The sequence below is a fragment of the Hippopotamus amphibius genome, chromosome 8 (assembly GCF_030028045.1).
Source record: "Hippopotamus amphibius kiboko isolate mHipAmp2 chromosome 8, mHipAmp2.hap2, whole genome shotgun sequence".
NCBI lineage: Eukaryota > Metazoa > Chordata > Mammalia > Artiodactyla > Hippopotamidae > Hippopotamus > Hippopotamus amphibius.
This window is the reverse complement of record NC_080193.1, coordinates 2,537,190-2,564,409: the sequence shown is the minus strand read 5'-3', so window position 1 is coordinate 2,564,409 and position 27,220 is coordinate 2,537,190. Positions and strand designations below refer to the sequence as shown.

Sequence of the window (27,220 nt, the reverse complement as noted above, 5' to 3'; positions counted from 1 at the left end):
TTTTTTCTATAACATAAAATGAAAAAGTATGTATTGCTTTGAATCACTTCGCTGTGTACCTAAATCTAACACAACATTGTAAATCAACTATACTTAGAGAAATGAATAAATACATAAAATGTGAAAGAAACATGATAAAAATTCTGCCTGAGCTACGTGACCAGTGTCACTGTGTCCGATGCTAGAATTCTGGGCTCCCACAGTAGCACGACCGAGGTCTCCACAGCACCAGCTTCCAGCACGGCCCAGCCCACCACACGAGGACATCATCACCTGACAGGACCCCTGCGTGTCCCCCAGGCCCAGAGGGGAGCCCAGACGCAGAGGGAGGGGCGTGTGCACGTGCTGGGGGAGGGGCAGCCTTTCTCACTCAGCACAGGGACAGTCCTGGGGACCTGGGCTCAGGCCTGGGAGTCAGGCCCCAGCTTAACACCTCCTTGCAGCCCAGCTGCTCTCTGCTCAGCAGGGAGCTGGTCACAAGGCCATGAGAGGCAGGAAGGCGATTTGCATGAGGACATCCCTGCTGAGGATAAGAGAGGCCCCGAGGCCCCACCCCAGCTGTGGGCTCACAGGCAGAGCTCAGGGCGCCCCCACCATGGCCTGGACCCTTCTCCTGCTCCCCCTCCTCACTCTCTGCACAGGTGCTGCCGCCCCGGACTCAGCCCCCAAAGGGACCAGGGCTCAGCCTGGTCCTGACCTTCAGCTCCGCACAGGGGCTGCCGCGGGGGACGAGGGGCGCTGGGGATGAGACCCTCTTCCTCACACTCACCCTCCTCTCCTCTCTCGCAGGTTCTGTGGAGGCTTCTGAGCTGACTCAGCCACCTGCGGTGTCCGTGTCCTTGGGACAGACGGCCAGCATCACCTGCCAGGGAGACGATTTTGAAATCATTGGTGCTACCTGGTATCAGCAGAAGCCCGGCCAGGCCCCGGTGCTGGTCGTCGATGGAAAGAGCAAGCGAGCCTCAGGGATTCCTGACCGATTCTCTGGCTCCAACTCAGGCAACACAGCCACGCTGACCATCAGCGGGGCCCAGGCCGAGGACGAGGCCAACTATTACTGTGAGTCAGCTGATAGCAGTGGTGATCCTCACAGTGACACAGGCAGATGGGGAACTGATACACAAACCCCGTCCCCGTCTGCCTCACACTCTCCTCCATCCCCAGGAGGACGGTGGACAGAGCAGTGACAGGCCTGGCCCGGTTCCACCAGATCTCAGCCCCCAGCCGCCCCTCCTCCCAGTCCTGTAGGCTGGCTCTGCACACGGGGACAGGAGTAGATTCTGGGCTGGCAGGACCAGGCTGTCCTGGGGCTGTCTGGCCAGGGCAGGAACTGGGGACAGAGGCCTTGGATGGAAGGACAGACAGTGGGACACACCCCTCCAGTGGTAGTTATTCCCACGCTTCCATACGGTGGTCGCTGGACCCCTCTTTGGCCCACATGTTGAGAATTTGGAGAGAGAATGTCTCAGCTCATGTGGGTCTGAAGCCCCGGCTCCCGGGCCCCTGGGTTTGTGAATGGAACCCAGCAGAGCAGTGGGCATCGTGGCATCTTCCTCCTTCCCTCCTCTGGCCTCGTCCACTGACCCGAGGCTGCTGGGAGCCTGTGACAGCTCACAGCGCTGCCCTCACTGGGAAACACTGTGGTTGCAGAATACTGCCCCCCCTCCCCTGCATTGATCCCTTCATCAGAGAGGGTCAGGTTAATGACACCTGAGGTCCCATCCCCAGGCTCTGCCTCAGTGTAGGAGGAACCGAACAGACCCAGCGCTAACTTTCCTGCAGGATCCTGAGGAAAGTTTGTGACCTCATCCGGCATCCCCTCCCCCCTGCTCAGTCTCCCCTCCCCACCTCCTTCCAGATTTCCAAGACATGCCCTTGACATCTCAGACTCGGCTTCCAGAGAAGTCGATCTAAGTTGGCCAGCTGTTCCCAACATGCTCCTCAGGGACCCGAGAAGTTCACATATACCCTCAAGTCTCCGGTTTCCCACCTACATCCACAATGTGCTCTTTGAAATCTCCCGTTAGATCTGATTGTCCTTTTATGTTTATAAAAGGTGCATTGGACACCCATCAGCTGTGCTGAGAATGTTCGTGAAAGAAACTGGCAAAAACCCATTTCTCTACAGAAAGTGAGGGTGGAAGTCTGTCACCAGTATCATGCTGTCCCAAGAGGAGGTGTTGTCAGTGATGGGGACCACCCAGAACACCTGTTCTGTGTCAAAGCAGCACCCCAGTTTCACAGGAGACACCCCAGTTATGCCAGAGACTTTGCGTCTGAAACAGCGTCGGGGGAGGAACTGGGTTGGTTTCTGGATGGCTATTGACCCATCAGTTGTTGGCTAGATATGTTTCTCCTTCTTGTAAAGGAAAAAACTCCTCACATCCTACAATGCATGGCTTTCCTCACAAAAATGTCAGGGTCCAAACTCCTATCGTTACAATGAGGATATTTCTGGATGACCTTGGAAACCTATGAATTTACACCCGAAGACCAGTTCCCTGGAGAATGTTTAAACATCCTGTGACAGCCCGAACAATGGCACCTAGATCTCCTGCCTCACTCGGAACTCCAGACTCTTCAGGGAAACGTCCACATTAGAAATATTACAATGTCACCTGTGGAATTTGTTTAAAAGAAAAGCCAGAAGCTTCCCCCCGGTACACTCGTCTCTTGCATGAGAGCTGATGTCTAAGTTGAAGGATGGAAACCACATGGGGAAAAATTATGTTCAAGAGGATTGACAATTACAGATTATTAATGTACAATTAGGGACTTCCTAGGTGGCGCAGTGGTTAAAGAATCCGCCTGCCAATGCAGGGGACACGGGTTCCAGGCCTGGTCCAGGAAGACTCCCACATGCTGCGGGGCAACTAAGCCCGTGTACCACAGCTACTGAAGCCCACGCACCTGGAGCCTGTGTTCCACTACAAGAGAAGCCACGACAGTGAGTAGCCTACACACCATAATGTAGAGCAGCCCCTGTGCGCCACAACTAGAGAAAGCCCGCGTGTAGCAACGAAGACCCAACGCAGCCAATAAATAAGTAAATAAATTTATATAAAAAAATGTACAATTCACTTGTCACACGGATGGACCAGAACCATCAACAGATGGGATTTCATGCACCGGATCCCAAGACCTGAGCCGTGATTCCAGAGGGAAGATGATGAAAAGGCTGCCCCAGGTGCTTTGAATCTGGAGCGTATTGTCCTTGGGGCTCCTGCTCAGCCCCACGGGGAGCAGGGCCTGGCAGCCTCCCAGGTGTGTGCCCAGCCCCAGGGCAGGTGCAGCAGCGCCCGGAAGGCAGTGGAGAGAACTGACCAGAAGAACCTCCAACGTCGGCTGAGGATTTCCCACACCCCGCCCGACCTAGTCTGGTTCTAGAACACTCGGAAAAGGATATAATTTAGGGATTAAGACCTCTGCCACTGAGGAGCTGTGATCCAGGCTGGACCCTACCCCTATCTAAGTCCCAGCTTGTCACCCATAGAATGGGCTCTGAGAATCCAGAGTCACCTCTGGGCTTTCCGTGGCCAGGCCCGTCCAGGAGGGAGGCCGGGACCCAGTCTGGGGCGGAGATGTCACCCCCAGACCGTGGGACCAGCAGGTGGGGGCGGATCCCCGGGCCGCCCCTCCCCCTCTGGGGCCCTGAGGGCTGAGCCCTTCTCTGGAAGCACAGGGCTCCCCAGGCCGCCCCCTCTGCGCTCTGGCTGATTTGAGCCTCCTGCAGCTCTCTCTCCAGCAAGGGTAAGAGAGGCCTGGGAGCAGCCCTGCCCAGCCTGGACCTCGGGGAGCAGACGCGGGCGCCTCCACCACGGCCTGGACGCCCTCCTCCGCGGCCTCCTGGCTCACTGCACAGGTGCTGCCCCCAGGGTCACGCCCACCCCCGGCCCAGGGCTGGGGTAGGCCTGGTCCTGACTCCCAGGTCACCAGGGCACTGCCCGTGGGGGCCGGAGCCCCCGGCCCTGCTGCAGGATGGGGGGCTGGAGGGGCTGACGTCCCCCCACCGTGCTCACGGCCGTGTGAGCCCCCAGGGCTGCGTCTGCCACAGACAGTGGGGCTGGGGGTTCTGATGTGTTCAGAGGCCCCATCCACCAGGCAGGCCCATGGGCCGTGGGGGCGGAGACTGATGGGAGGGGTCGCCCTGGGGGCCCAGAGAATCTTTGGAGCTCAGTCCAGGCCAAGCAGGTGGGGGTCTCTGGGCATAGAATCTTCACCTCCAGCCCACCTGTCCTTTTCTCTCTTTCAGACGCTGTGTCCTCCTATGAGCTGACTCAGTCCCCCTCGGTGTCAGTGTCCCCAGGACAGACGGCCAGGATCACATGTGGGGGAAACAATACTGGAAGTAAAAATGCTAACTGGTACCAGCAGAAGCTGGGCCAGGCCCCTGTGCTGGTCATTTATGAGGACAGCGAGCGGCCCTCTGGGATCGCTGATTGGTTCTCTGGCTCCAGCTCAGGCAACACAGCCACGCTGACCATCAGCGCCGCCTGGGGCCGAGGCCGAGGCCGACTGTTACTGTCGGGTGTGCGATGGTGACAGTGATTATCCTCACAGTGACACAGGCCGATGCGGACGTGAGACACTAACCTCCCCGCCGGGCCCGGGGCTCACTCCACCCGCCTCTGAGCCGCTGCAGGTCAGGCCTGAGGCTCGGGCCTCCTCTGTGCTCTCGGGGCCTCTGTTTATCCTGCTGAGAAATGGCGAGTGGGGATCTGGTCCCGAGTGACGCCGTGTGTGGTCAGCACCCTGGAGCCAGAGGGTGCCCCTGGAGACAGCTCTGTCCCCTCTCCGGGCTCAGCTTCTCCACTAGCTTCTCTCAGGAGTGGTAGGAAGATTCCAGATTCAGGAAGGAAAGGGCCCGGCCCCTGGTGGCCGCTGGTGGCCCCTGACTCTGTGCGGTCCTTCTTGTCACTCGCGCCTGATGGGCCTGCACTGAGACCCGGGGCCTGCCTGCGAGGAGAGGGTGCAGGGCTGCAGCCGGGCCCTCAACATCATTGCCCCAAATCCTCTAAGAACTGGGCTTTCCCACAATGCCTGCTCCTTTATAACTTGGCATCTGAAAATTGTCATCAGAAGCGTGTAAAATGTTCACATCACTCCTCTACATGTCTTTATCAGAGTCTACAAATCATCATGATTGATAACTCTCCTTAAGAATTCTTCTATAACATCCGTCTTTCCTTCTCCTTAGACTTGTTATTCCACATCCCTTACTACATTTGCTCTGCTCATATATTTTCATACCCGAAAATCTCATTCATTCTCCTGCCATGCATCTCTGTCATAATAACATACATCCATTTAAAATTTTTTAACTTGTTTCCTTTCCAGTGATTTTAAGTGCTGAAAGGTTCTCCCATGTTAAGTTTTTCTCCTAATTATTTGCAGCAGAGTTTGACCAAAACATCATATATGTATGGACATTTTCACAAATAACTGTTTGCTAGTGTTGATTCGTGGATCCTTCAATTACTATGATTTAGCTCTAGAGTGAAGTAGGTCCAGCATCAATGCTGTCCTGGCTTGCGTTTCTACAGGAAGCTCGGAGACACATTGGTCCATCGATGGGAGTCTTGTAATACAGTGTCACTGCCTGATATGCCCTGCTTCCCAATTATATGCCCCAAATTATTCACAGTTGATGATCAAAAAATGTTTCTCCAAATGATTTATCGGCTGACAGCTCCATTTCATACTCTTTGAATTTTGTGGAAAACAAAGGATTGGACACCACCTGACTTCAAGAGGATTCTTGTCGGGGGCAGTTCAATGCACCTCCAGACCCCTCTGGGATGAGGGCTCATTGCCTCATGCACTGGAAGAGCCTGCAGCCTGGCTGCATCCCAGACTCAGCTTTTCAGGGAACTACCTGCAGAGAGGTGTCACCCAGCCACTTGTCATTCACTCCCTCAGTTTCGGGGACAAACACTGAGAAGGCTTGAACAGAACTTACTAGTTAAATCTGTCACTTTTTCACTAAAGAGACCCTTTGTGTAAGAAGATATATTTTTTTATTTTTTTATAAAGCTCTTTATTGGAATATAATTGCTTTACACTCTTGTGCCAGTTTTTGAGGTACACCAAAGTGAATCAGCTGTATTTATACATATATCCCCATATCCCCTCCCTCCCGTGACTCCCTCTACCCTCCCTATCCCAGCCCTCCAAGTCATCACCCATCATTGAGTTGAACTCCCTGTGTTATGCAGCAGCTTCCCACTAGCTATCTATTTTACCTTTGGTAGTGTATATATGTCAATGCTGCTCTCTCACTTCGTCCCAGCTTCCCCCTTGCACCCCCCCACCCTGTGTCCTCAAGTCCATTCTCTACATCTGCATCTTTATTCTTGCCCTATCACTGGGTTCATCAGTACCGTTTTTTGTTTGTTTGTTTGTTTGTTTGTTTGTTTGTTTTAGATTCCATATATATGAGTTAGCATATGGTATTTGTTTTTCTCTTTCTGGCTTACTTTGTTCTGTATGACAGACTCTAGGTCCATCCACCTCATTACAAATAACTCAATTTCACTCTTTTTTATGGCTGAGTAATATTCCATTGTATATATGTGTCACATCTTCTTTATCCATCCATCTGTAGATGGACGTTTAGGTTGCTTCCATGTCCTGGCTATTGTAAATAGTGCTGCAATGAACATTATGGTACATGTTTCTTTTTGGATTATGGTTTTCTCAAGGTATATGCCCAGGAGTGGGATTACTGGATCATATGGTAGTTCCATTTTTAATTTTTTAAGGAACCTCCAAACTGTTCTCCATAGTGGCTGTACCAACTTCCATTCCCACCAACAGTGCAGGAGGGTTCCTTTTCCTCCACACCCTCTCCAGCATTTATTGTTTCTATATTTTTTGATGATGGCCATTCTGACTGGTGTGAGGTGATACTTCATTGTGGCTTTGACTTGCATTTCTCTAATGATTAGTGATGTTGAGCATCTTTTCATGTGTTTGTTAGCCATCTACATGTCTTCTTTGGAGAAATGTCTATTTAGGTCTTCTGCCCATTTGTGGATTGGGTTACTTGCTTTTTTGGTATTAAGCTACATCAGGTGCTTGTATATTTTGGAGATTAATCCTTTGTCAGTTGCTTCATTGGCAAATATTTTCTCCCATTCTGAGGGTTGTCTTCTTGTCTTGTTTATGGTTTCTTTCGCTGTGCAAAAGCTTTTAAGTTTCATTAGGTCCCATTTGTTTATTCTTGATTTTATTTCCATTATTCTAAGAGGTGGGTTGAAAAGGATCTTGCTTTGATTTATGTCATAGAGTGTCCTGCCTATGTTTTCCTCTAAGAGTTTTATATAGTGTCTGGCCTTACATTTAGGTCTTTAATCCACTTGGAGTTTATTTTTGTGAATGGTGTTAGGAAGTGTTCTAATCATTGTTTTACATGTAGCTGTCCAATTTTCCATTGTCCAATTTTCCATTATAGAGGCTGTCTTTTTTCCATTTTATATGCTTGCTTCCTTTGTCAAAGATAAGGTGCCCATATGTGCATTGGGTTACCTGTGGGCTCTCTATTGTTTTCCATTGATCTATATTTCTGTTTTTGTGCCAGTACCAGACTGTCTTGATCACTGTGGTCTTGTAGTATAGTTTGAAGTCAGGAAGGCTGATTCCACCAACTCTGTCTTTCCTTCTCAAGATTGCTTTGGCTATTCGGGGTCTTTTGTATTTCCATACAAATCATAAGATTTCTTGTTCTAGTTCTGAGAAAAATGCCATTGGTAATTTGATAGGGATTGCATTGACTCTGAATCTGTAAATTGCTTTCAGTAGTATAGTCATTTTCACAATGTTGATTCTTCCAATCCAAGAACATGGTATGTCCCTCCATCTGTTTGTATCATCTTTGATTTCTTTCTTCAATGTCTTATAGTTTTCTGCATACAGGTCTTTTGCCTCCTTAGGCAGGTTTATTCCTACGTATTTTATTCTTTTTGTTGCAATGGTAAATGGGACAGTTTCCTTAATTTCTCTTTCTGCTCTTTCATTGCTACTGTATAGGAATGCAAGAGATTTCTGTGCATTAATTTTGTATCCTGTCACTTTACTAAATTCATCATTAGTGCTAGCAGTTTTCTGGTAGAGTCTTTCGGGTTTTCTGTGTATAATATCATGTCATCTGCAAAGAGTGACAATTTTACTTCTTCTTTTCCAATTTGGATTCCTTTTATTTCATTTTCTTCTCTGATTGCTATGGCTACCACTTCCAAAGCAATGTTGAATAATACTGGTGAGAGTGGGCACCCTTGTCTGTTCCTGCCATTAGAGGGAATGCTTTCAGTTTTTCACCACTTAGAATGATGTTGGCTGTTGGTTTGTTATATATGGCTTTTATTATGTTGAGGTAACTTCCTTCTATGCCCATTTTCCGCAGAGTTTTTATCATATATGGATGTTAACTTTGTCAAAAGCTTTTTCTGCATCTATTCAGATGATCATATGGTTTTTATCCTTCAATGTGTTAATATGATGTATCACATTGATTGATTTGCATATATTGAAGAATCCTTGCATTCCAGGGATAAACCCCACTTGATCATGGTGTATGATTTTTTTAATGTGCTGTTGGATTCTGTTTGCTAGTATTTTGTTGAGGATTTTTGCATCTATATTCATCAGTGATATTGGCCTGTAATTTTCTTTTTTTGTAACATCTTTTTCCGGTTTTGGTATCAGGGTGATGGTGGCCTCGTAGAATGAGTTTGAGAGTGTTCCTCCTTCTGCTATATTTTGGAAGAGTTTGAGAAGTATAGGTGTTAGCTCTTCTCTAAATGTTTGATAGAATTCGCCTGTGAAGCCATCTTGCCCTGGACTTCTGTTTGTTGGTAGATTTTTAATCACAGTCTCAAATTCAGTGCTTGTGTTTGGTCTGTTCATATTTTCTATTTCTTCCTGGTTCAGTCTTGGAAGATTGTACTTTTTTAAGAATTTATCCATTTCTTCCGGGTTATCCAATTTATTGGCATATAGTTGATGTAGCAGTCTCTCATGATCTTTTGTATTTCTGAGGTGTCAGTTGTTACTTATCCTTTTTCATGTCTAATTCTGTTGATTTGTATCTTCTCCCTTTTTTTCCTGATGAGTTTGGCTAATGGTTTATCAATTTTGTTTATCTTCTCAAAGAACCAGCTTTTAGTTTCATTGAACTTTGCTATTGTTTCTTTCATTTCTTTTTCCATTTATTTCTGATCTGATCATTATGATTTCTTTCCTTCTGCTAACTTTGGGGTTTCTTTGTTCTTCTTTCTCTAATTGTTTTAAGTGTAAGTTTAAGTTGTTTATTCGAAATTTTTCGTGTTTCTCGAGGTAGGATTTTATTGCTATAAACTTCCCTCTTAGACCTGCTTTTGCTGCGTCCCATAGGTTTTGGGTCATCATGTTTTCATTGTCATTTGTTTCCAGGTATTTTTTTATTTCCTCTTTGATTTCTGTAGTGACTTCTTGGTTGTTTAATAGCATATTGTTTAGCGTCTATGTGTTTGTATTTTTGCAGTTTTTTTCCTGTAATTGACATCTAGTTTTGTGGCGTTGTGGTCAAGAAGATGCTTGATATGATTTCAATTTTCTTGAATTTACTGAGGCTTGATTTATGCCCCAAGATGTGATCTATCCTGGAGAATGTTCCATGTGCACTTGAGAAGAAAATGTATTCTGTCGTTTTTGGATGGAATGTCCTATAAATATCAATTAAGTCGAAATGGTCTAATGTCTCATTTAAAGCTCATGTTTCCTTATTTATTTTCTGTTTGGATGATCTGTCCATTGATGTAAGTGGGGTGTTACAGTCTCCTACTATTATTGTGTTACTATCAATTTCCCCTTTTATGGCTGTTAGCATTTGCCTTATGTATTGAGATGTTCCTATGTTGGGTGCATAAGTATTTATAATTGTTATATCTTCTTCTAGGATTGATCCCTTGATCATTATGTAGTGTCCTTCCTTGTCTCTTGTAATAGTTTTTATTTTAAGGTCTAATTTTTCTGATATGAGTATTGCTACTCCAGCTTTCTTTTGACTTCCATTTGCATGGAATATCTTTTTCCATCCTCTTACTTTCAGTCTGTACGTGTCCTTAGATCTGAAGTGTGTTCCTTTTAGACAGCATATATAAGGGTCTTGTTTTTGTATCCATTCAGCCAGTCTGTGTCTTTTGGTTGGAGTGTTTAATCCATTTACTTTTAAGGTAATTATTGACATGTATGTTCCTATTACCATTTTCTTAATTGTATTGACTGTGATTTTGTAGGTGTTTTCCTTCTCTTGTGTTTACTGCCTAGAGGAGTTCCTTTAGCAATTGTTGTAAGGCTGGTTTCACAGTGCTGAATTCTCTTAATTTTTGCTTGTCTGTAAAGCTTTTGATTTCTCCATCAAATCTGAATGAGATTCTTGCTGGGTACAGTATTCTTGGCTATAGGTTTTTCTCTTTCAAGATTTTAATTTTCTCCTGCCATTCCCTTCAGGCCTGCAGAGTTTCTGTAGAAAGATCAGCTGTTATCCTTATGGGTTTTCCCTTATATGTTATTTGATTGCTTTTCTCTTGCTGCTTTTAATATTTTATCTTTGTATTTAATTTTCATTAGTTTGATTACTATGTGCCTTGGTGTATTTCTCCTTGGGTTTATTCTGTATGGGACTCTCTGCACTTCTTGGACTTGGTTTACTATTTCCTTTCCCAGATGGGAGAAGTTTTCCACCATAATCTCCTCAAATATTTTCTCAGACCCTTTCTTTTTTCTTCTTCTTCTGGGACACCTATGATTTAAATGTTGGTACGCTTAATGTTATCCCCAAGGTCTCTGAGACTGTCTTCCATTCTTTTTTTTTCTTTTTTCTTTTTCCTGCTCTGTGGCAGTTATTTCCCCCATTCTATCTTCCAACTCACTTACTCATTATTCTGCCTCAGTTATTCTGCTGTTTATACCATCTAGAGTATTTTTAATTTCAGTTATTGTGTTGTTCATTACTATTTGTTTGCTCTTTAGTTCTTCTAGGTCCTTATTAATGTTTCTTGTATTTTCTCTATCTTGTTTTTGAGATTTTGGATCATCTTTACTATCATTACTCTGAATTCTTTTTTAGGCAATTTGCCAATTTCTTCTCCATTTATTTGGTCTTGTGGGTTTTTATCTTGTTCCTTTGCCTGCAAGGTGTTTCTTTGTTTCCTCATTTTGTCTAGTTTATAATATTTGTTGTCTCCTTTCCCTATGCTTCCTAGTAGTAATTCCTCTTATCTCTGTTCTATTTGGCTTGAGGTGTCAAGCACTGGAGCTTGCTGGCCTTTGGTTGGATTTGGAGCTTGGTGTTGAGAATGAGAACTCTGGGGGAGCACTTGCTGATTAATATTCCATGGGGGGAACTTCCTAGGTGGAGCAGTGGTAAAGAATCCACCTGCCAATGCAGGGGACACGGGTTCTAGCCCTGCTCTGGGAAGAAGATTCCACATGCCACGGAGCAACTAAGCCCGTGCACCACAACTATTGAGCCTGTGCTCTAGAGCCCATGAGCCACAACTACTGAGCCCATGTGCCGCAACTATCAAAGCCCATGTGCCTAGGGCCCGTGCTCCACCGCAAGAGAAGCCACTACAATGAGGAGCCTGTGTACCACAATGAAGAGTAGCCCCCACTCACAGCAACTAGAGAAAGCCCGTGTGCAGCAACAAAGACCCAACGCAGCCAATAAGTAAATTAAATAAATGAATAAATTTATTAATAAATAAATAAATAAATAAATACCATCTTGATTCTTTAAAAAAAAAATTCCGTGGGGTCAGGAGTTCTCTGGTGGTCCAATGTCATGGACTCTGCTCTGCTATCTCACAGGTCCAGGTTTGACCCCTGGCTGGGGCACCAAGACCCTGGAAGCTGCACGGCATGGAGAAAAAGGAGGTGGAAGGAGAGCAAAGAAAAAGAGGAAGAAAAAAGGGAAGAAGGGGGAAGGACAGACAGATCCCCAAGACTGGTGGTAAAAGAAATTCTAATCAGTCAAAATCACACAAGGAGATGTGCACACTTGCAGTTGCAAAAAGAGAAGAGGAAAAGAAACCAAAGAGAAGAGAAGAAGAGAGAGCAAAGAAAAGAAAGAAGAGAGTACTCATACCAATTACAAGCAAATCCATACACAAATATATACAGTAAAGATTTAACTAACAAATACCTAAAACCAGAAATAAGACAAACATACCAAGAAGTCCCCCAGTACTTCTAGGTAGGGCTCTGCACCTGGTGTGGAGGGGACTGTGGAGAGCTCAGGCTGTGATCTGGTGTTAGTCTTGTGTGTATTTGTCCCCACAGTCCCCGGTTGCCCCCTATGTCTACAGTGTCTATTGTAGAAACACGCGTCTATTCAGGTGATCCACAGATGCAGGGTCTATCAAGCCTATTGTGGGCATTAAATCTGCTCCTCCTGAAGCTGTTTCTCTTTCCCTTCTTTGGTCCTGCAGTCCTCAGGGATCAGTTTTGGTTTTGGTCCCTACTTTGCATGTGGGTTGCTCTCAGGAGTCGGTTCCCCGCCCAGGCAAGAGGGGGCAAAAGAGGGTGATTGGGGCTCACTTGCAACTTCAGGTCAGGGAGTAGGGGGGGATATGGCAGTTTAACTGAATTCTGTGGGAGTGCTTGTAGCAGAAGAGGTCAGCATGAGCCTGAGGTGTGCTATGTGTTCTCCCAGGAAAGTTGGTCCTGATCATAGGAACCTTGGTGTTGGTGGGCTTCACCCGGTGCCGGGAGGGTGTGGCCAATGACTTGCCTTACATACAGGACCCTTGGTGGCAGCAGCAGGGCCCGGTGGTGTGCAGCAGGGCAGGGGTATGAGGCCCAGCAGGTGGGCTTTTCAATCCAGCAGCCACGGATCGTGCCGCTTCACAGCCTGTGAGTTTGCGGAGAGGGAAATTCCTCCCAAGCACTCCGAAACAAAAGTCCCCTGCCTCCCCATCTGGCCCAGAATTTTCCCTAAACTCCCTTCTAGCTTGCTGGCACACCTGCCCCCCAGGCTGTTCTCATGCAGCCAGCCCCAGCTCTCTCCCTGGTATCTGTTCTCTGAAGCCCAAGCCTCAGCACCTGGCCCCCAAGCCACCGTGGGTGAGCAGATTAGCTTCTCTGGCTGGGGAGTGCTGCCTGACTCCTCCGTGAGGGGATCTCTCCACTCTGCCCTCAGCACACCTGCCGTTGCTCTCTCTTCTGGGGCCTCCGAGGCTCCCCCTGTCCTTCCCCTCCAGTGAGGGGGCTCCCCGGTGTGTGGGCGCCTCTCCCCCCTCCAAGCTCCCTCCCAGAGGGGCTGGTCTCCTCAAGATTCTTTGTCTCTCTTTTTCCCTTGTTTCCTTTGCGCTACCCAATTAAGGGGACATTCTCTTGCCTTTTTGGTGGTCTGAGGTCTCCTGCCGGCATTCCGAAGGTGTTCTCCAGGAGCCACTCCCCAAGTAGATGTATTTTTGAGGTATTTGTGGGGAGGAAGGTGATCTCCACGTCCTACTCCTCCGCCATCTTTTTTGAGGTCCGATGAAGAAGATATATTTTAAAAGATTGTGGAAATTTTAAATATCTGTCATCTAAATGTGTCTTTGCCAATACGGTATCTTTTGAGGAAAAAATGCTTGCATTTTATCATGTGCTTTACGTATATGCTTCCTCCAAACCTTGAGGCTGCTGAGTTGAATCATTCAATTTATGGAAGTGTGTCACCATGGGATCTAATCGGCAAAGCCAGTCCTCACCGGCAAATGTACTATTCAGACGAAGTTCTGTTCGAAGCCTTCCCTCTGTGTTTGTCAATAGAAGTAAACATGTTAGTATGCGTTTTGAGGAATATCACAAAATCACTGAAAATTAAAGGATGTGTCTGGTGAGATCAATATCAAAATGATGTAGATCTTCTGCGATCATTTATCTACATTTGTAATAACTCTTTAAAAACAAGGTAAGTCACTCAGATACTTGTTGTTATTTGATTAGCAACAGATACTATTGGACACCATATATAGTGAGAAATAAACGTCAGGGTATCTACGTGTTTGACTTTTAGAAATAATGATGTAAGAATCAAATATAAATCACATTAGTCTTGGCACTTCCCTGGTGGCACAGTGGTTAAGAATCTGCCTGCACATGCAGGGGACACAGGTTCGAGCCCTGGTCTGAGAAGATCCCACATGTCACGGAGCAACTAAGCCCGTGCGCCACAATTACTGAGGTTGTGCTCTAGAGCTCAAGAGCCACAACTACTGAGCCTGCCTGCCACAACTACTGAAGCCTGCATGCCTAGAGCCCGTGCTCCACAACAAGAGAAGCCACCACAATGAGAAGCCTACACACCACAACAAAGTGTAGCCCCCGCTCAACACAGCTAGAGAAAGCTCTCACACAGCAACGAAGACCCAATGCTAGCCAAAATGAACATAAAATAAATAAAATTAAAACTAACTAACTAAATAAATCTCATTAGTCTTGTTAGCCATCAGGATGAGCATTTCCTGTGAATGCAACAAGGATGTGAGAATGTGTAAGTCTGGACCACCACCACCCCTCCTTGGGGTCCCAGGAGGACTCACCTGGCTGGTAGTTGCAGGTGGAAGGGTTAAAGGACCAGCAGCTGCTACAAAGCCACCGCCTGCCAAAGTGCGGTCTCCTCACGGTGGGAGTATACCCCTCCCAGGGGTCAGTCCAAGTCTTCAGAAAGGACCTGGAAAATAGGTTCTGCCCGACAAATATAAACCCACCTGGCCAGGTGAGGCAGGAGCTGCTAGGCGCTGGCCACGCCCATTCCAGCTCAGGGAGGGGGTGGGCAGACCCTGCAGAAGGCAGTTCCCTGGGCTGGAGAAAACAGATGTCCCCCCAGGTTCCAGACACAGCCAAGACTAGAGTAAGGTGAGTAAGACACCCTCCTTGCTTGTGAAATGTAAGCAAGTGCCCCAAGACTCAGTAATCAAGATACATAATATTTTGGAAATTCCCTGGCGGTCCACTGGTTAGGACTCCACTGACAAGGGCATGGGTTCAATCCCTAGTTGCCTCCCTCTACAGCTGGTTTCTGCCGCCGCCTAATGGGTCCTCCCCCTTGGGTTGCACCTCCGGCGGCTGGACTGGGAGAGTTAGAGGTTAAAGTATGGAGGTTTTCCAAAGCCCACAGTTCCAGGTTGGGCCTCGCTGCCACCCCCAAGTCCAAAAAAGGCTGGTCCTCCCAGGTCTCTGGCTGGTACTGGTAAGTCCCAGGACACGGTCTTACACCAAGTTGCTGTGTGTCTTAGGAAAGAAACCATCCCTCTCTGTTCCTCAGTTTCCTCGTGCATAGAAGGAGCTGCCAGGTGGGTGAGCCTGTGACATCTCCAGAAGCAGCAGGATTCTCTCCCATTTGCTGGAGGAGAGCTCAGGTGGGGAGCTGCACCCCCAGGATTGCCAGAGGATCCGGGGTCTTCCGGGTTCTGGGGACCCCTCAGAGGGGGCTCAGGAGCTATAGAGCCAGATCCTGATTCTAAAAACTTTGTCATATCTCCACTTTGTCCCCCTCTGCCTCAGACCCTCCAGGCCCCAACAGTGAAATGCTGAAGATGTTAAGAGAAGGACCAGCCACTTACGTTTGGGGATGGAGGGGAGCGGGGAGCTGGGGAGGCCTGGGCTTGAGAGAAGGGTCCATGGTGACCGCAGGCAGCGTCTCTGGGACCTGTGGGATGGAGAATGGGCAGGGGGCTGGCCAGACAGAGGCAGGGTCAGAAGTGACTGGACGGGACACACCCCTCCGCTCCGGGGGAGATGGGTGGGGGCGGAGATGGGTGGGGGCGGAGCACAGAGGAGCCGGGAACCCTAAGCAAAGGCCTGGACCCGGACGTCTCTGGGCCAGACTGAATCCAGCCCCCGGCCTCTCTCAGTCCAGGGAGGGGGTGGGGACAGGCCCGGGCGGCCAGAGCTGCAGCTGCACCGGCTGAGAAGGCCCTGCCCGTCCCTCGAGGGTCCAGCCAGACCTGGCTTTCCGACCGCGGCTACCACAGGAGGATGTGGTCTGCGGTGGTGGCTGCCCAGAGCCCGTGGCAGGTGCAGGGTGGGGGAGGGGGGGCAGCTGGACTCACCGAGTTCAGGGACAGCCCCTCTTCCTCCCCGAAACCACAGCTTCTGGGCCCCGGACCGTGGGGGAGAGTCACACCCACACGGGGGTCTGGGGAGGGACCAGCTTCAGCCTGGACTCTGGGGCGGGGGCACCCAGCCCCCAGGGTGCGAGGAGCCCAGGGTCCAGGCTGGAGTGGCCCAAGCACCGCAGTGGGGAGAAGCTGGACTGGAGAAGGGCCTCCCAGGGGTCTCCCCATACCCTGCATGATGGCTGTCAGGGCGCCCACCCCCCATTACCATTCAGTGCCTGGCCCACGTCCAAGGCCAGGGATTTGTGTGTGGGTGTGTGCAGTCCAGCCCTCGGCACGGGGCCTGGGGGCCTGGGGTTCCTCCAAAGCTGCTTTATGAGATTGGTCACATGGTGAGCTTCTGGTCGCCATCATCTGTTTCATCCCTTCCCTCCCCCTCAATACCGTCGTTATCAAGAGCTGTGAAGGGTCTGGGATTTGTTGCTGCCCCCGAGCTAAAAAGCGAGCCTGCCGCAGTTGCACAGATGCTGGCAGACACGAGATGCTGGGTCCGACACGAAGGCCAGCTTGTTACTCACAGCAAGAGCGGCAGCCAGGCTAAGAGCATTGTCCTGCACGGGTTCTCCGAGCCCCACAGCGTGATGCAAAGGGGCCAGGAGACACCTGCACATCCAAGCTGGGGACCCCAAATCTTTTATGCTGGACAAGAAGCATGTTTTGCTCCAGAGGGAGATGCTGTCTTTACCTTCCAGGGTCGTTCATTACACAAACATCCTCAAAAAGATGATCCAAAACAAAGGCAATCCGTGCCTTTGCTAGTGAGATGTGCAGAAATGTAGAGATCTGTAGACACTGTCTCCCAGGGGCCCTTATCTACGTGAAGGAAATGAACTCCCAGGCTCTGTGTCTTTTTACCACATCCCATGGAACGGGCTGGACTGATTTTCACCAAATGTAGCAGGAAAGTTAAGGAGTAACAGCCTCAAAACACGGACCAGACACCTCTGAAAGGGCCATCCCAGGAAAGTCACTTTGGGGTCCGTCCCTAGGAGGCCTCTTTCAGAGTTGCTGAAACAGAAGACTCGGAGGACTGCAGAGCTGGACTTAGGTGACGTAGGTATCAGAGCTCCTGTGGCCATAAAGCAACTGGAAAGCCAGAGGGCAGCTGCTGGCAGTGACAAGCAGGAACTTGCAACCTGCCGCTTGGAGTTCCTCCTGCACCCAGCGGCGTGACAGCACCGGGACCCAGAGAGAGATGCATGGCCTGGAGCCGTGCAAGGGCCGGGCGTCTTGACGGTGTGGCATCAGGAAAGTATGGAATCTGCTTGAACGTCAATTTCCCCATCTTCAAACACGGGAGAAGAAAATCTCAGCTCAGCAGGCAGCCGGCCCGGTTGTCAGCACTGGATAAACACCATCCCTCTCAGCACTGGATAAACACCATCCCTCTCATCCCTGTATCACGTGTTATCTTCCTGGGCTTCACAACGGACCCCAACCTAAGCAGACACGTGAGCGTACTGATCCACATGGCCTTCCTGCGGCAAAGGAACGGCCCCCATTTTACAGATAAGGAAACTGAGGCCCAGAGGGGACCTCGGTCTGGATGGTTTCAACATTCATGACTTGACCTTACTCCTTGAGCGAGGGGTATAGAATCACTCTCCGCAGGGCCCTTGCCTGGTTGAGAAGCTGGGTGAGGATTTGACTGGAGGCACCGGCCAGGCTTGGCCAGACCAGCCAAGGAAGGGCCATCTCAACTGGCCAGAGTGGAGGCTGCAGGGACCCGGCCGGAGGACTGGTCAGAAGAGAAGCCTCAGCCCACTGCCCTCAGGCCTCACTGACTCCTACTGCACGGAAACGCGGCTGCCCTCCACAGCCGCTCCAGGCCCCAGAGAGCTGCTCCGCAGCCTGGGAGTGCCCTTGCAGAGCAGGAGACCAGGGAACGAGAACAGGGCAGGTGTGCCCAACCCGGCGCCCCGGGGGCGGGGCTGGTGGGCGGGCTTTGCTGTGAGGCCCTTGAGCCCTGGATCCAGACCACAGCAGAGCGGTTAGCAGAGGTCCGCTGGGAGAGGGGCCCAGGAGTCACAGCCAGGGGCCCTGGAGGGGGCTGGGTGTGGGGGGCAGGGACAGAGAAGGCCCGGCAGAGGACAGGGCCACGCGGGCCGGGACGCACAGGGACGGCCACTGCCAGCGAGGGGAACTGGGGCACTGGCTGACCCCTCTGCAGGGAGCCCATGTCAGCGGGTCGGCTGGAGACGCCTTTGACCCTGAGGGCCCATGAGGCCCAGGTCAGGCCAGGCGGGCCCTGAGGCCCCCAGGGGTCCAAGCTGTGTCCCCAGGCCGCCTCGGCCTCTGATACTGCTGGGCCTGGCCGTGGGCGCCTACGGCCTGCTGCCCCTGACGGCGGCACCGCGCAGCACGGCCCCCCGCACGGAAGCAGCGCTTGGAGCCTGCAGAGTCTGCCAGGCAGGTAAGAGGCCGAGGGCGTCGTGGTGCAGGCGAAGTGGGGTTCCCTTTGACGCGGTGCAGGGGTGACTGACCGTAGGGGAGAGGGGCGAGAAGGTAGAATAAGCTGGAGAAGAGGGGCCTGAGCAGACAGAGGCTTTATTTAAAGTACGGACATTTTGTCAGGTGGATTTGTTTGTATTGATGTTTTCTTAATACTGTATTAAAGTACTATTAATCTCAACGACTGGGTTTTTGGTGCCCCTTACATTTTGCGCCCAAGGCTGGTACCTCACGTGCTTAGCCTGGTCCTCTGAGCCGGGCGGAAACAGAGCGGCAGGGGCAGGACATACCCGGAAGGCACAAATCGCTTTAGGAGCAGCGGCCTCACAAGGCAAGGCCTGCCATCAGCCCCATTTACAGACAGGGATAGAGGTCCAGAGAGGTGAGGCAACCTGCCCAAGGTCACACAGCACATGGGCGCGGTCCCAGGACCGGAGAAATCCCGGAACTGAACCGGCACCAGCGTTGTCCTGTGTTTTAAGAAAATGGTCCAAGAGAAGGGGCAGTTGGCAAGGTGTCCAGAGAAGGAAGCAAGGGCTTGGCTTGGTCTCCCCCAAGGAGATCAGCTCCTCAACTAGATTCCTAATTGTTTACTGGGGTCAAGCCTGAACCAAGGAGGTCATGTCCAGGCGTGGGGCAGACCCCCGGGCCATTTCAGGAGCAGTAAGATGGGAGGGAGATGTCCGAGGTTTTCCCACAGATCCAGGGCGCTGACCCGTGATGGGGGCACTCCAGGCGAAGGGCACGGGGCGGGGCCGAGGAGGAGGGTGAGGTGCACAGGCCTGCAGGGAGCTTTCAGAGCCTGGGAGAGGGGGTGCAGACCGCCGGGGTCTTGTACACCTCGTCCTCTATCCTGGGGCCCTGGAGGAGTCGTTGAGGGATTTAAGTGGGGGGCTGTCAGAGTCAGGTTTGTGTTTTGGAAAAATGGCCCCAGATCAGAGACCAGTGTGAGGCCAGATTAGAGGATGGAGAAGGGGCAGTGGGAAGACAACGGGGCGGGGGGGGGGGGGGGGCGGCGGCGGGGGGTGCGGTCCACGGTCACCAGATGCCAAGATCTCCTGTGGAATTGGCGAGGGAATCTAAAGCGACATTTCCAGAGTGCTGACAAAGAGGAACAGGCACAGTCATGAACTGTCTATAAAAACCTAAAAAGGTACACCCTTTTAAGCCATACGCAGCAAGTCATAAAAGACAGCGTATTTCTTTAAATTGTGTAATTCCACTTCTAGGAATTCATCCTGAGGAGGGGCGAAGCAACCAAATCTATAACCAAAGGTTTACAAACAAGAAACTCAACATTATAAACGCACCCTTTCTGAAGGGTGTGATGAGATACAGCAGGGAGAATCCATCACAACAAATCTTACGCAAACCTCCAAGATTATGTTTCCTGAAGCTGGCTTTTTAAAGTATGCGTGCATTTTCAAAAGTTTGTCAGAAAATGCAGAGAAACATCAACGGCGTGTCTCTGGCAGGCGAGATTTCATCTAGTTTCAATTTTTGCTTTATACTTTTCTATGTTTATGAAAATGTTCGCAAGAAGATATATTTCATTTGTATCTTCTAAAATAATTTTTACTACCAGAGTAATATGTGCTTTAAAAAAAAAGATTAAGCACAGAACTACAGGAAGGAAAAAACTGAGTGTTTCTGCTCATCACCCCAGCACATCTTACCCTAAAACCCATCTCCAGAGACGGATGCTGTCAGGTGGGGCTATACACTTCCAGCCCTCCTCCTACATGTGTATGTCCCTGAAAACACACACACACACACACACACACACACACACACACACAACTAAGCGGTGTTGGGATTTTATTTTTCAAAAACGGGGTCATACTCTACCATGAAACGGTCTGTGGAGATTTTCTGTATCACCCTATATGAATCTCCCATGTTCTCTGAACAGCGCTTTGTAAGACTTCAAAGTCTGATGAAGCAGCATGTCTTTAATCATCCCCTACTAATGGACATTTAGGTTGTTTCCACTTAAAAATGCAAATGACAAGAGATGCTACATGGAATCCCCCACGCGTGTAGCTGTGTATGCGTACTAAGTACACTGCATATCTCCACGGGGAAGATGCCGGAAAGTGGGATTGCTGGGTCAGAGAGAACAGGCTTTGAAATTTTCATAGGAGATACCAGCGGTCCTCCCAAAAGTCTGTTCCAACTTACACTCACCACGGTGAATGACAGTGCCTTTTCCTCTCCATCCTTGCCACTAATGTGACAGGGTGGACCTTTTTGTCTTCTGTGCATCTGATGAGCAAAACTGAGAACAAAACTGTTTGTTGTTTGTTTATTCTATCGTTGGTGAAACATTTTCCTTTCATATTTTTATTGACTGATTTGATCTCGCCTGTGAATTCGCTGGTCATAATTTTGCCTGGTTTATTTTTCGTTCAGTTGGTTGTGTTTTCTTAAAGAGCTATAAGAAACTCTTCATCTATTTGGGATAGTAACCCTTCGTTGAGTATGTACGTTGTAAATATTTTTCCCTGATCTGTTTTACAATTTTGTTTGTGGGGTCTTTCACTATAAAGCCTTTTTATATTTTACTTGTCAGATTGGTTGTTTTTCTTTATGGTGCCTGTGATCTGTAGTGAGCATAGAAAAGTCATCTTTATTTTGATTTTTTTTTTCCTATTTTATTCAGGTACTTTCATTGTTTTGGTGTTCATCTGTTTTTACTTCACCTGGAGTTTATTTTTGTGTAGGTAGGGATATGACCTTGCATATTTTCCAAGTGGAGAGCCAATCATCTTGTATTTGTTGAATACATGCTCTCTGTGTTTCTATTGATCTAATGACCAATTCCTACATCCCTTCCACCCTGTTTTAATTATTGTAGTTTTACAGCGTGTTTTGGTACCTGGTAGGGAGAAACGCCGTCATTATTATTTGCATTCAAAACATCCATGTCTGTTCTCCATCGTTGTTCTTACTGTTGGGCTTTAGAATGGGTTCACTAATTTTCAAAAATTATTCCTTTTGATGTTGTGCTTGTAATTTCATGAAGTGTATGGATTCATTTGAGGCAAAATGATGTCTTTTCTGTTGAGGGGAATTGATGTCTTTGACGTTGTGTCCATTAGCCAAGTTGTGTTATATATTATCTGTGCAAATCTTACACATTTGGTGTTAAGTTTATTTCTGGGGTTTTTAATAGAATTTTTATTGAGGTTTTCAGTATTTCCCCAATTTCATATCGTCAGTGGTTACCGCCTGTGTGAAAGAAAACCTACTGACTTTTGCCTACTGCTCTTATACTCAATTATTTTAGTTAACTCCTGTATTAGTTCTAATAGTCCTTCAGCTGATTGTCTTGCTTTCCATTTCTGTTTTTGTTTTTTAAGTAAACTAGCCCATCATCTGCAAAGAACAATTAACAATTTTATCTCATTTTTCCGAACACCCACACTCCTTCCCCCACCTCATCTCATTTCACTGGCTCGAATCTGTAGAATATGTTGAATGATAAAAGTAAGAGTGGGAACCCGGACCTTTAAGGTGGTTTTACCTTTAAATGTGAAGGTTGCTATAAGTTTCGGGAGATACTCTTTATCAAGTTGAGGATGTTTCCTTAGATAATTAACTTAATAAAAGCCTGGATATTTGCTTTCTTTAATCAGAAATAAGTGTTGCATTTATATTGCTGTTCTGTTAAATTTTGTTTCAAAAATCTTATGTGTACACCTTAAACACAACCGTGACCAAATAGTTCCACCACTGAGTTTAAAAAATGTTGGTCCCAATGCAATGGGTTTCCTTCCAACTTAGATAAACTACACTGGGAGATAAAATCAGATTTGGCAAAGCCTGGGGTTCTTGTCGTCATAAACTCTTAGGGTGCGATTTGGGTGTTTTTTCTCTTTCTGAGTATTTTAAGGGTATTTTTGTGTTATGGTTGGATGCCTAGGACAGAGGCAATGAAGGGAAAGCATTCTGGGATGACTCGAGGCCTCTGGCTTGGGGAGAAATCTACTAAAGTGAGAACAATGGGGGGAGCAAGTTTGCAGGGAACTGTGAGGCGTTTAGATGGGGGATGTTGAGTTTGAGGCATCTGTAAGGCATTTAAGCAGAGATGCATTCAGGAGGCAGAATGTGCGTAATCTAGAGCCGAAAAGAGAGGTCAGGACTGGAAATAGTGATGCAAGAGCCCCGGGCAGTTGTCAGAGTACACAATGTGGTTCAGAAGCAAAGAGAGTGGGAGAGCACAGGGGACTGCGGAGGGACCTCGGACTGGGATGGGGACCTTGTTGACCTTGACCTGAGACGTTTCAGGGAGAGACGGGGGTGAGGGGAAGAGGGCTCCCCACACCATGTCCAAGAATGTGAAACAGTGCATGGCAGACAGGTGCTTGGGGGCCATTGTTGGACAGATGGACAAATGATGGATGGATGGTGGATGGATGGAAAAACAGATGGACAGAAAGACAATGACCTGAAAGATCAGGGAAGCCTTCATGAAAGAGGAGAAACTGAACTGTGTCTCAATGAGTGGAGACAACAGGGCGAGGGCCCCCACAAGGGGAACCCCCAGGAATGACCTGGGGTCCACAGGCCCAGGGAGGAAGCTGCCTGGCTGGACTATGGGAAATTATGGGGAAGGAACACCCAGAGGCCCTAAAAGGAGGCCAGGAGAGGTCGGGCAGGTCCCAGCCAGCTCAGGACTCACGCTGCCACACCACGTGGCCCTGAGCGGACTCGGCACCCAGCAGCACCACCAGCCCTGAGGTTGCCCCCCACCCCTCCGCCCAGCCCGAGGACACAGCCCCACCTGCTACAGCCTGCGCCCGTCACGCCCGGCAGGGCCCCACTCTGGCCCGGCCCCCAGGGAACAGGCCCCAGGTGCTGGCCTGGAGGGTTTTGGTCCGAGCCTCAGTCACCATGCTTCATCTTCGGCAGCGGGACCCAGGTCACCGTCCTAGGTAAGTGGCTCTCACGCCTTTCCCAGTCTGTCCCACCCTCTGCTGTCTCGGGAGAGTCATTTTTTTCTCTCTGGGGGCTGCTTCTTCTCTGCCCCCCCAGCCTTAAAGACTCTCCCCCAACTACCTTTCTCCGTGGGGCCAGAAGAGGCGGGTTGGTCTTGGGGTAACTGGCAGGAAGGACCCCAACAGCAGGAGCAGCCACCTCCAGAGCCCAACCTTTGGGCGCGGCCCATCCGGGGGCCTGGGCTGGGGTTTGATCCAGGAATGGGGGCTCCTTCCCCTCTTCTAGGGCAGACACTGGTGTGAGGGCCAGAGGCTGGCTCTGATGAAGGGCACTGGGGTGGCCTTGGAGACAGTCCCCAGGCCCCAGGGTCCGGGCTGAGAGCTCAATGCCCAGGCTGGGAGGGCCACATGGGAGGTCAGGGACACGGTTGGGGCTGTGACCCAGCCTCCAGGGACACAGAGCGGCAGCCCGAGGGAGGCCGATGGAGGGTAGAGAGAGAGTTCCCACTTACTCGGGGCTGAGGCTCTTGGGAGCCCTGCCAGGCTGCGAGGACACAGGGACGCAGAGACACAGGTGAGATGGGGCGAGGTGACCAGAGGCTCCCAGGGTGGCGGTCAGAAAGGAGCAGGTCCCAGGAGGCAGCGACTTCTCTGTCCCAGGAGCCCTGACGCCCTGGGGCCCAGGAGTCACGCCTGTCCAAGGGCCGGCCTCCACCTGCCGCAAAGGGTGCATTAGACTCAGGAGATGATGGACAGGGGCTCAGAGCCACACGGCTGCCCCATACAATCAGGGTGTCAGAGGTGCTGCGTGGGGGCAGCGGTGCCGTCCTCTGGGGGAGCAGCTCCAAGAAGGCAGCTGAGGCGAGGGGCGCTGCAGTCAGCGCAGAGGGACAGGGAGATTGGGCAGGACCTCGGAGGACCCCCTGGGGCGTTGGCGAGGCGGACCCAGCCTTTGCTAGGAGAGCTGGTTCGAGGCCTCCCCACACACTGTCAGGACTGTGCTGGCAGATGGGGGTGGGGGACCCCGGTACACAGAGGAGGCACCTGGGCTGCAGAAGGATGAAGCCGTGGGGGGGCCTGATGCTGGGCTGAGGGCTCATGAGGTCAGGGTCAGATTCCAAAGTCAGACACCAGGGACCAGAAGGAGGGAGGACAGCTTGCCCGGGTTACACACAGGGACGCTGATGGCGTGGCTTGGCCGGGTCACCTGGGAGAGTGATGTGGAGGGGCTTCTGGGGGCCTGTTTGCTGTGCAGGGGCTGACTGGAAGCGGGGACAGAGAAGGGACGCAGGGCTGCCATGGGGACAGTCATAGAGACTGTGACGGGGGCAACCCAAGACCCTCCCCCATCTCACACCCCCTCCTCTGTCCACACAGGTCAGCCCAAGTCCGCGCCCTCGGTCACTCTGTTCGCACCCTCCACTGAGGAGCTCAGTGCCAACAAGGCCACCCTGGTGTGTCTCATCAATGACTTCTACCCGGGCACCGTGAAGGTGGCCTGGAAGGCAGGCGACACCCCCATCACCCAGGGCGTGGAGACCACCAAGGCCTCCAAGCAGAGCAACAACAAGTACGCGGCCAGCAGCTACCTGACCCTGACGCCCAGCACCTGGAAATCTCGCTCGAGCTACAGCTGCCTGGTCACACACGAGGGGAGCACCGTGGAGAAGACAGTGTCCGCCTCCGAGTGCTCTTAGGTCCCTGGGCCCCCACCCTCGGGGGCTGCCTCCCCCAGGCCCCCTCCCCCATGGACCCCTGAGCCCCCACCCAGGTTGGCTCAGAGTAGGCGGGTCTCCTTCCTCCCTGGTCCTGCTTCTCCTTAATAAAGACTTTGTCATTTATCAGCCGACATTTCTGATGTGCTTTCTGTATGTGGCCGAGTCTCTGGGTTAAGGGTCAGTCCTTTAGGGAAGGGACAGTTAGGACATGAGATTCCATCTACCCGTCTTCCTCCCAACCGGTCCCCGGGGACCAGGGGAGCCCTGAGTGCCGAGGGCGGCCATGACCCAGAGCAGGACGTTGTCCTGTGGTGCCGGCCCCTGGGGTGCAGGCATTGTCCCCTGCAGAGGAAGAAGGGCCAGGGAGAGGGGACGACTCTGCGGGGGGTCAGGGAGAAACCGGGAGGGTCCCAGGAGGCAGCAGTGGGCCCGAGGCAGGATTATGGGGGAAGGAGACCTTGAGGCCATGGTCTCGGAGAACAGAGGTGGAACTTCCCTCATTCATCAAGGAACCCAGAGGGGAGAGCAATTACCAGGTGAAGGGTCCGTGGCTGGCCCATCACCAGGGAACCACAGAAGCTTTGAGGGTGCATCACATAAGTACGTTTCTCCACCTTTCACAGTGCACGTTAGCTAAGACACGGACAAGGCCTGCAGCAGAGAAACAGTTCAATTTCACATGGCCTAGCAATTCCCCCATCACACGCACTCTCCCTTCCAACTCAGGGCACCCCGGAACACTCTCTGAGGCGGCGCTGGTCCCACTCACGAGTGTCGCGAACGGGTGGCAAGGCCAAGCAGCAAGGCAGCTCAGTCTCCGCCCTGATGAGCCTGGGTCAGGGTAGCTCAAGGCGAGCCGAGCGGCGGGGCTGGGACCGCACTCACCCTGAGTGTGGGCCTCGGCGGTCAGGCTGGGGAGGCCGTTGGTTTATGGCTGGATTCCGGACGGAGCAGGTGCTGCCCCCCGTACGGGGCGGGGGACCCAGGAGAGATGGCTCCGTGGGAAAGGCCACCGCCCGGGCAGAGAAAGGGGATCCAGTGATTGCTCCGTGGAAAGAGAGTCCATTGGCATCCAGGAAGAGCGTCAGGCCAGGTCAGCCCGGTTCAGGGCAGGCTGAGTGTGGCCTGAGGGCTCCAGCGAGGTCAGGCTCTCTGAGGAGTCGGCGCCCCCAGATCGCTTCCCAGGGGGCCCCCCCTCCGGATCTCTATGGCCCACCCAGGTGCCTCTGCAGCTGGGGTCAGAGACGCACACTCCCCATCCCCAGGGCAGGCGAGGTGGGCCCCGCAGAGGGCGCTCCCCACGGCTCCAGCGGGCCCCGTGGGCCCTCCGGCTCACCAGGGACAGAGCTGCCTCCACAACAGACGAGGGGAGGCCAGGCCAGCCCAGGGGCACAACCTGCAAGGTCCCGGGCTCTGGGGACACGTGGGGCAGGGGACAGGGGCCCCCTGGGAGCTTCATCCCAGACACTCCTCCTCCAAACACAGACTCTAGTCTAGGTACAAACTTCGGGGACCCCGTTCATGAAACTGAACGTGGAGGCCCTGGCGGGGAGGGGACCACCCAGCTCTCCCTCATCTCACTGGCCCCCCTGGGAACAACGCCACCATCCAGCCATTGCTGCTTTGCCAATTCTAATGTCCTGCTTACCTTCTTGCAAGTTTTTATTGGAGAAAATTTGAACACAGGAAATTAAGGAGGCAGGTGAATAAAAGAAACCCCCATGTTCTCATCAGCCAATCCCCCAAAATCGTCCATTCGCTGATGATTCAGCAACAGAATAACATCTCTCTTAGGCGATTTTTTGTAGCAAATTCCAGATACCCGATCTGTTTGTCTGAAATATTCCATTTGTGTCCTGAAATACAAGGACCTCAAAGAGAGCTACAGTAGTTATCAAACCTAAACAGAAATCACAAATAAATCCTCATCACATGTGCCAGTTTCTCATCAAATGCCTCATGA

General features: G+C 50.7%; 1 protein-coding gene and 1 pseudogene across 2 annotated transcripts in view; both read left to right on the top strand.

Annotated features, from left to right (window-relative positions):
• The window catches only part of LOC130858419 (immunoglobulin lambda-1 light chain-like), a 301,160-nt gene that overhangs the window by 264,969 nt on the left and 8,971 nt on the right, over positions 1–27,220 (top strand). The window lies entirely within an intron of this gene.
• Positions 596–25,246, top strand: LOC130858420 (immunoglobulin lambda-1 light chain-like; annotated as a pseudogene).